Raw genomic sequence first — 11,386 nt, forward strand, 5'->3', positions numbered from 1 at the left:
AATAAATTCTAAAATATCCATTTACAACTTACTAACCTACCCTCATTGTGTTTTCCTATATTTTGTTGAAACTACCACAAGCGGCTGTTGTGTAAACTAACAGTTGTGATTGTGTTGTGGCAATTAATACAAGTGATACAAGTATTGTGTTGAGTGTAACTAACCTCTATCTCAGTAACCTAATTTAATTCTAACTGTTCCTTCCTTCTTGTTACCGAGTGCACTCATTTTACTGTAGATCATTTACAATATGTATTTCAGTATTTCATTATAATAATAATTCAACACAGAATAACAGCAATTAAAATACTAGTATCACAACAATTACAACAAAAATTTTAACAATATCAATAAACATTTTAACAATTCCATTGTGTACGCTAAATTTTCAGAATATTTGTAATGTTGAAGGCAGTGCGCATCCATTCTGAAATAGTTAAAGATTGGATAGGAAAAGATAGATAGTACAGTATTAATACATTTAACACTGCAAAATTTGATATCAATATATTTTACTCATGTATATAAATTATGCACTTACAATAACTACTAGATTTTATTACAAAAAATTAAAATTTTCTTTTGTTATTTTACAGTACTATACATTTTAACAGGTTTACTATATTTAGATACAAATAAAAGTATGAACGTTAAAAATATATTTCTGATATATCTTCAGACAAAATCAACAATTTAATCAACAATAAAATATATTCACTTCCTCCAACATGTATTGTAAACAAGATACATTAAAGTATATGACGTAGTGCACGTTACATTTAGAGATGGACAGCTCGCAGCATTTAAATGAAAACCCTATAATTGGGTGATTGCGCTGAGCCAGATTAATGATTCTTGCTGTTATTACTTATGATGAATTAAAATCTTCTTAATTTTATTAGGATCTGAAAATTTTTAAAGACCAATATTTTTGAATGTAAATTATATTATTTTCAAACTTATGTCAAAGATTTAAACTAAAAATATCATTAAGCATGCAAAATTACAACTTGATTTCCTAAATCACTTTGCAGTTACAAACTTTTTTATAAAAAATTAGGACAAAAACTAAATCGAAACTAAAATTAGGACTATACATCATATGGATATAGTGTGTTTGTTTTTCACCTGTATTATTATTATTACTATACCTTGGCAAACCTTTGGTCATTAATTACAAGACACCATATATATTACGTCATATAACATTTCAGAAGTTTGTGTCAGTTAAGAGTTTAAACAAACAATGAGGTTATTTCTATGTCAGTAATGTATTTTAAAATGTGTCAGTTCATCTAAAATAATTAAAAAATTTTCGTCTTATTCCTTTATTAATATTAAACAATATAAAACGATTGTATATTAATATTGATATAACCCCGATATTTGATTTACTGCTGGAGATAGTTGGGTGTGAACATGTTAACGAACTAAAACTACCAAAGGTGTACATTATTACTTGATAATATTTCAGATTCTCACTGTATTTAGTACAATTACTTCATAATACTTTAAATTATCTAAGCGTACTACCAAAGTCAAACCTGCATTATGATACGAACTTCGTACATGAAAATCCTGAACATCTGTCTTCCTGCTGGAGTTAATTGTGTATCTACGAATTAATGAGAATAGAACTACCCGAGCTATAGATTATAAATTTTTAATATTTCTTACTCCCAGCACCCATACTTAGTAACCTAGTTTTAATATATTTGTTCTTTAAAAAACATAAACTTAAATAAAAATTATGTTTTCAATTCTTATACAATAATACTTTATCAAGTCACTTAAACCATGATTCAATACTCTCTCCATATATGACCTGTGCAGTTTTTAAATGTAAAATTCTACATATCGTGTGTGATAATTTACAGTGATATACAGTTATATAATAACGTATGAGATGTGAAAGTTTGTAAAAAGTGTAACTGTCGGATAGTTGAATTATAGTAGGGTTTTATTTGCTGGTTGAAATATTTATTCATTTTCATGAGCTGCATACTCTAACAAAGACGAGAGTGTTTTGAAACGATTATATAGCTAAAATACAATGATTGAAATAGATTTAAATTAACATTTTACTTACGTATTGTACCTGTATTTCTTTAAAAACTAAATTCTAACCAGCATATTTAACATTTTCTTTCCAAGTGATATATTTGTCGAAAGGCAATATGAAGGTAAAAGTGTGTGCGTGTGACGTTGTACAGAACGTAGTTGAGGGTACGTGACACGAAGGTTAAGTGCTAGTAAATCTTTCATTTCGTTCGTATTTCTTCTCATGAAACGTTCAGCATAATATAAGATGTAGTCTACGTTATTTATCTATATTATAACATGATATAAAATGCAAATAATACATTTAGTTAAAAATATTCTATAATTTTGATATTTAAATATTTATAGAACCTTATTAAAAATCATACTAGGTTTAATTTAAATCTATATACGGATATGGCTTACGACATTTTTAAAGTATATTAAAATTTTTTAACTTTTTAATTTTTTTTAAAATATATTTCACAATGTATCCTATTTTCTTTAAAAAGATAATGGAAAAAAATTATTATCCAACAGTTTCTTTTAGTTTAATTAAAGGAATACGACGAAAAGCTTTTAAATATTAATATATGTATATATGCATTTTTCCTGTTAGAGATATTTATAATGCCATATTTAATTTAACTTTTTTCCCCGGTAAAGGAGAAATATAAATATAGCCGAAGGTTTAAAATTAAAATTATAATAATTTATTATCCAACGTTTTCTTTTAGTTTAATTAAAGGAATACGACGAAAAAGCTTTTAAATATTAATGTATGTATATATATGTATTTTTCCTGTTAGAGATATTTCTAATGCCATATTTAATTTAAATTTTTTCCCCCTTAAAGGAGAAATATAAATATAGCCGAAGGTTAAAATTAAAATTATAATAATCTTCAAATCTGTTACAGAAGTTACATAGTATAACTGAGTATTTGATATATGGATTTCAATGATCATATGCTCTGAATCGTTAGATTCACTACAATTCACAGTTAAAAGTAATAACTGTAAATTAAATTTAAAACTTTAAATTTTATTAACTGGATAAGCTCTGTCACCAGATATTACATAAAATATTGAAATAAGAATTGTTATTGCTTTGAAGCTTACTCTATGCTTTAGAGACTGTAAGTTTAAAGGAATTGAAATGAAACTTAAAGGATTCAAACACCCACACACACACACTCAAACCCATATTTTTTATATTATAATATCTATATAAAAAGGTTTATTAGATTTGAAAAGGGATTTTCAATAATAGAATGTGTTATAACTAATTTTTGCAATTGTAGAAACTAGTGGGACAGAGCAATAAGATTAGAGAGAAAGCTTTTTCTATAATCTGCTTTAAGGGTGAAGATAAACCTATGTAAGGAATTTCTTATCTACGAATACATCATTCATGGATTTAAATTAAGTTTGAAATTCAATATCGCAACATATATCTCCACTACCTGTATATATAAACATAACACCAAAGCACTACTAAACCCCACATTCTTTGTAATACACTAGGAGTGATCTAAACTTGTCAAGGGGATTTTATACACTTTATAAGCTGTAATCCTTGTGTGGACTACTCCAAATCTTAGCTTCTATAAAACATTTCACCAAAATGTTTTATGAAATGTTTGTATCATATATAAATGTATTAAAATCAATATTTTTAACATAAATTACCTTTAAATATCTCAAATAAAATCAAAAGCTTTTACTGGTTATTTAATAATTTCATATAGGATGGTAATATATTCTTAACTGCTTTCACTGTGGACGAATAAGGATTTATTCTGCCCAAGTATCTTAATTTTTTTTAATGTACTTAATACTATTGGTGACGATCGCTTTGTGTTATTTTGTTTATTTTAGAGCTTTTATAGCTTTTTGTACAAAAATAACTGATATTGCCTAATATAGTTGGAAAACATGTCTAACAATACAAATCATATTATATTTTTAAACATTGTGAACAGCCTAAACTTGATCTATATGTGTTCATGTTACTGCAATTTTATTTGGGAAAAATTAAAAAGAAATTCAGATAAAATAATGGGGCTTCCTCAATTTTACCTTAAATATATTTTATCACGCAATTCTTGGGTAATCGTACTATAAAATAATAAACTTTTAACGTTGAAAGTAGACTCAGAAACTAAAAACCAAATACAAGCAATCATACAATAAGAAACCTTAGAGGAAGGCACACAAAGCTAATATTCTCTATAGAGTTCACTTTCCTTTGTTGTGAAAACATCATAACAGTTCCCATTATGTAAAGCAACTTTGGGTATAAATCAATATATTCACCGTTTCCTTAGCTTACTAGGGACTTATTTCAATTTTATATCTCAATAAATACAATTTTTAAAACCAATTCATTTGTGCCAAATTAAACTTATTTCATTTTGAGCATTTAAAAGTAAAGTTTTTACAAACTTGACATATCATGAAAAAAACACACTAAATTAATATTATCTCCAATATTTAATTTACAAATTTCAACTTGTCTACAAATAATATTTATGAACCTTAAAATTAATTAATTAATAGTGTTTTACTTATTACTTTTTCAGACATAAATTTTGTATTTGTATACTTTGTTTTATTTGAACTTAAGACCTATTTACAACTTTACGTTTTCCAAATATTTACAGTTCCCTTCAGGTTGCGGTTGTTTTTTGTTGACCCACATTTTAAGACGCATAGCCTAAGCTCTAAGATTGACGGACAAACACGATCAGGGAGATAACACCGGATACCCTTTGAAAATATTCTTCTGACGACATATCAAACCCGTCCTGTTCAGATAGCATTAACCAAATATCACTATTAAAAAACCTTTGATTGAATAATACTTGATTTATTTAAGCAGAGTACAGGGACAAAATTTAACACATGTTTGTATTACTTAAATAAATAATTTATCTGAGTTACTATGGTAGGTTATATTTACAAGCACTTCTCGAAACGAACTTGGGTTTTCAACAACAATTCAAGAGCAATCCAAACAAGAAAAATCATCAGTAAAGTTAATATCAAAAAGCTCATCAGGACTTTTTGGACCCAAACTCTAGCCATCTTTGAACGGCTGTCATTTTTGACTCGGTTATCCGTTTGAGGTCGGGTTTGTGGCTCTGTACTCTACTAATAAAGACCTTTTATTTGATATGCATATCAACCTCTGCTTACATTTAAGATTTTCTTCTGACTCCTGGCGGGCCGCCCCCCTGAGGAAGTACTGGATCATTGAATATATGATAAAATAGATTTTTATGTCCAGTAACTTTGTGTAAGGTTTTGTAGCTCTATTTAAAATATTTTGAAAAATATTTAACCGACCCGGGACTTTTTGGACACCCTGTATATATAGTAGTTTATGATACTGTTTACACGATAAAAGTTTGTATTGTACTCGTTTATAACATAGTAAATTACATTTATTTTATAAAATTCAGAATTTGAGATGCCAGATATTGATCATATTAATATTGAAAAATATGAATATATTGAACACAATTTAACGTAAAGTTACCTAATGTATTTGGCATCAGTAAAAATGCTGTCAAATATAATGATAAAATATTTATAATTGCTCCTTTCGATACATACAATAAATCTTTGCAGTTTTAAAATATTGTCCACATTGAACTTTAATAAACGTTAATTCTAAGCCATACATCTCATAGTATATTTACTGTGCCAATTTTTTTGCGTGTTTCTTAACCCTATAATATCTATAATATCTTATAGCTTATATTAAACAAAATGGTAAGATTAGGCGTACTGGCCTATGGTAGGTTTAAGTAAGTTATTAGTGGTGCGTAATTACAGTTACTTTGTGACGTTTGTTTAGTTAATTTTTAATGATATCAATCTGGCCATATTGCCTTTCTTGTAAGTTAAAGAAAACGTAGTATTAGTAGTCAGAGTAGTAAATCCCATAGACGGTGGATGACTGTGAGAGGAATGCAATGGCTCTACTTAAGAGCTATATGGACAATATATCGGTCAAATAACTGCCCAAGTGCATACATAATTGTTTGCTACAGATTAAACATACGTTTAACATTTTCTATGTCGAATAGTTGTAATTAGGTTGCCTTTTACGTTCACTATAAAAAACCTTAAATTTGAAACATGATTCAGTCATCTTAAAAATTTGTATGTTATAGTCTATCGTGTGCTTAGCCGTTCTAATGACATACTTAAAAATAAATTAAGTATTAATTTAAAACAAAATGACTTTTGAAGCTAAACGTTATGGATTTTAAGAAATTACATTGGCAGTTTCGTACCGCACAAATATAATGGCTGGAAGTAAAGAAGTTTAAACCATTTATTCATAATTATTATTAATAGTAAGCTAATGAATAACCCCTCAAGGACTACCATATTACTAGTATTAATGGTTGACACAAGGCAATAACTGCTTTAAAACTGATTGCCAATTATGCAATCCACATGTCACCAGGACGAACCAATGTGAGGGTTAAACTTTGATATCCGTTCTGAAAAGCATTATTCACGTAATGGAATATTGCCAAAATGTGTGAAAAAAACAGATTAAAACTCAATAAACATGCGTTATTCAACTTTTATTCAATTTAATAGGTACATTATTAAGATTTGTAATTGTTCGTCCTAATAGTAGTAGTAGTAGTATAGTGTATATATACAGGGTGAATGGCTCTTGGTGTGTCAAAAATATTTTTGGGTTATAATGCAATGTAAATGTGATACAATGGCGGTTATAAAAAAGTCTAACTCCAAAAATTAGGTCTGAAATAAATTATTTTCAGTTTTTCTAAAAAACCCGTGTTTTTTTTACGTAAATCTGATATTTATCAGCAATGTATAGACATATGTGAGCAAACTACACAATTTTTAGATTCTCCGTTAAATTTTAGATTTGAATAAGTTATCGGTTCAAACGGTAAGAAAAGAAAATTTAGCTTCAGGTCGATTTAAATGGCAAAGGTACTAAGTTTCAGAAAAACTGAAATATCATTGAACCCCATATTTTTACCACACCCTGAATGTGTCAAGTGATATTAAAAACTTTGCCATTTAATAGGCTTTAAAATGGTATGCCATATGACCCTAGTTAAGTATTCGGTTACCTACTGTTATTGGTTTGAATATTAAAAAACACACAAGATACAACCAACGACAGATTTGTAGTCTAGGAGCATAATCAGTTGCTTTTCAGACCTTGAACAGGCGTAAAATGGTTTGTAAGACCAGTGTCCACATAAATTACTTCTACCTCCAATAAAATATTTTTCTACTCAATTTAGTCAAGTGTAGGCTGCCATGGAGTTCACTACTCGAGAATACGCTGATATGCACTTTATTTACGGGTTTTGTGATGGAAATGCGCGTGCTGCCCAAAGAGAGTATCAAGCTTGCTATCCTGATCGCCGACTTCCCAGTCATTCTGTGTTCTCAAGACTCCATCAACGTCTTGTGGAGGGAGGTACAGTTCACAAAAGACCTAACGAAGTAGGAGACATTTTTCATGATGTAGGATTAGATGAAGTAGTTCTAAATTCAGTACGGAATGATCCAGAAGTTAGTAGTAGGTAACTTGCTAGAGACGTAGGTTTTGTACATTTTGCATAAGAATAAGTTCCATCCATACCATTTTACGCCTGTTCAAGGTCTGAAAGCAACTGATTATGCTCCTAGACTACAAATCTGTCGTTGGTTGCTAATCAGAGACGTAGAGCAGCGTCATTTTTATCGAAAAATCCTTTGGACTGATTAGTCATTGTTTACAAGAGCAGGAATTTTCAATTGTCATAATATGCACCACTGGGATCAACAAAACCCAACACCGGACAAGGGAACAATCCTTTCAAACGCGTTTTAGTATTAATGTTTGGTTTGGAGTCTTAGGCGACCAACTGATTGGCCCTCACATATTTGATGGAACTGTAAATGGAACAATCTACTTAGATTTTTTGCAACATGACCTACCTAACCTTCTAGAACAATTTGAACAATGTTGAAAGAGAGAGGGTTTTTTTAAGCAGGAAGTTTATTCCACCCCAGTAAACTCAGAAAAAAAATACGAGGGAGAATGGGTCTGGCTGCTCAAAGGCTTCGGAAATAACTGTCTTTTGAAATGACCGCAGGAGCAATGAGAAAGCGAGCAAGAGCTTGTGTGAGAAAAGAAGGTCGCCATTTTGAGAATGAACTGCAATAATTTGACTTTTAATGTTTTAATGTTTAAACTGCTTTAATTTTTTTTTAATCTTCAATTCCTTGTTTTATGAGGCAGTTTTATAAAACAACATAAAAATTACGTACAGATGATATTAAATTGTTTTAATCTTTTTGTAGCTTGCGTATTTTTTAATATTCAAACCAATGAAAGTAGGTAACCGAATACTTAACTATGGTCATATTGCACACCATTTTAAAGTCTATTAAATTGCAAAGTTTTTAACATCACTTGACACATTCTTGTGTACAGGGTGTGGTAAAAATATGGGGTTCAATGATATTTCAGTTTTTTCTGAAACTTAGCAACTTTGCCATTTAAATCGACCTGAAGCTAAATTTTATTTTCTTGCCGTTTGAACCGGTAACTTTATCAAATCGAAAATTTAACGGAGATTCTAAAAATTGTGTAGTTTGCTCACATATGTCTATACATTGCTGATAAATATCAGATTTACGTACAAAAACACGGGTTTTTTTTAGAAAAACTGAAAATAATTTATTTCAGACCTAATTTTTGGAGTTAGACTTTTTTATAACCGCCATTGTATCACATTTACATTGCATTATAACCCAAAAAATTTTGTCACACCAAGAGCCACTCACCCTGTATTATATATATATATATATATATATATATATATATATATATATATATATATAGATATATATATATTATATATTATATATATATTATATATATTATATATATCTTTATATATATATTTTCTTGTGTGCGTGTGTATGGTACTGAACTCCTCCTAAACGGGTAGACCGATTTTAATGAAACTTTTTGTGTGTCTTCAGTTTGATTCGAGAATGGTTTTGATTCATAATTCGGTCCAATTTTAATAGTTTATTTAATTAATTTTTTAATAATACATTGTTGTTGATGGTGGAGTGTTTTACATTGGATCCGCCAGACTGCGCTACGACACGTAATACAAAGTGAACTGTTACTTAACAACTGTGATTATTTTCAGCTGAAGTTCATCAAAGAGGCAGAAACATTTGTTCACATTTAAAATTTAGAAAGTTCATATTTTAAATTTGTAAAGTGCTTGATCAGTAGTGTAATGCAGATTACAAAGATGAAGTTTCACCAATTGTTCTACGTAAACATTATAATATTACAACACAGCCATAATGTTTTTCTATTTTAATTCCAGGTTTTCCCGACAGTTTGTGCTGCTATCAAATTTGTGCGTTGTTTTGTAACATTCTGTAATTATTGTGTGAGTGCTAATTGTTATAATACATTAATAGAGATTGAAGATGTTTGAAGTGCATAAAAAACTATAGTTATTTATTAAAGTTATTGAACTCATTTTGCAAATTTATTGAAGTGAGTATATTGGTCGCATACCTCAAATAACCTAAGTATCATACAATTCAAAAGGTTGTGTTTCTATGTGTAAAAATTGTTAAAAGTTTAGATAATCATGTTTTAAAAACTAATTGGATTTAAAATAATTTGTTGTAATTTACATTTTTTCGTACCAGTAAGATTAAACGCCGGGGCGGCAAATCACGAATTTGACGTTACCAACGTATTCTGCTCACCCTCCTGAACAAAAAATATATATAGTACTAGGGGGTGCAAATGACAAATAACATGATTTTAGGGGTATATTGATAAGTGGTAAAGTTTCTAATGTTTTAATGTTCAGTTTGTGTGCTGTGTCTGGATAATCTGTTTACTTTAATATTATCTGCGGCCGGGACTGATAACAGCCTGATAGCATACCTGTTATCTGAGTTGTCCGGGGCATAGGTCAGTTCTACACAAGATATAGTGTTCAGTAGGTCGGATTGAGTGAGTGCGTTTACAATGAAGAATCAACCATCCACTAGTTCAACCAACCCTAGTGAATTGTGTGTGTCGGAGTGTTTCGTAGGGCACGTAAAGAGCTTACGTTTTTAACCGAAACGAAATTATCTCTTTTTTAATTGAACATGGCATTTTTAAAAATGAGTGTGCGTCGTGCGGTCGAGTGGTGTTTTTAAACCGGGAGACTTTGTTGTTTCGTTGTGATAGACAAATTAGGAAAAGTAGTAAAAATCTAAAAAATCTGCTCGGGCACGTTTCATTTTTTCGAAAGAACGCGACTAGATTTAGAGACCTATTTTGGTTTGGTGACCACGTTGCTTCACCTCAAGCCTCCGAGACAACGATACATTTCCTTGGAGTTTGGCGTTTCTTCAAATTGTGAGGTGGACTGGTATTCTTTCTGCCGCGAAGTGTACTTTCATCACATTTCAACGACGTCGAAGAAAATTGACGGACCTTTGACAGTCGTTGAAATTGACGAGGCAAAATTTGGAAAGAGAAAGTACAATCGCGGCAGAAATATTCAGGGACAGTGGGTTTTTGGGGGAATAGAAAGGCAGAGCAGAGAGTCCTTCCTTGTTCCTGTAGATCAACACGATAGGGACACTCTGCTCGACATAATTAAACAATGGGTTCTGCCAGGTACCACAATTGTTAGCGACTGTTGGCGGGCCTACAATTGTCCTCGGTGGACGAGGGATTTAGGCAATTAACGGTAAATCACTCAATAAACTTTGTCGACCCTAACACCGGCGCCCACACGAACACAATTGAGAGACACTGGAGGGAAGTCAGGGCCAACATCCCTCGGTATGGTGTCCGGACTGACCATTTTGTTGGGTACCTGGCAGAATTCCTTTTTAAGGCAAAATACCCCCACCCACATACCAGGCTCCACCACTTTTTTGTTGCTGCTGCTCAGCTATATCCGCCAACACACTAATGGTAAGTGTTCTCTGTTAATATTCATCTATATATGTGAGTTTTTCATGATTTATTTAGTGTTTTAACTTTACATAATTGCCTTTGCATTACATTTCAATTTATATTTTTGATCAGCCCCTCTAGAATTTTATATTTTACTGATAGGTACTATCTCGAGGGATGTTTTTCTTTTATTGACATCAGCGCTGATGGCCGAGGCACTCGTAATTAATTTTTTTCTCGAAATTAAGAAAAAAATTATTAATTTTGATCAAAATTCTGCTCATTTCTGTAATTTCTCATTTACGTTTGCAAAGATGGCGGCGCAACCGATGACGTCATCACGAGGTTCAAT

Source organism: Homalodisca vitripennis, unplaced genomic scaffold (assembly GCF_021130785.1).
Source record: "Homalodisca vitripennis isolate AUS2020 unplaced genomic scaffold, UT_GWSS_2.1 ScUCBcl_553;HRSCAF=2829, whole genome shotgun sequence".
NCBI lineage: Eukaryota > Metazoa > Arthropoda > Insecta > Hemiptera > Cicadellidae > Homalodisca > Homalodisca vitripennis.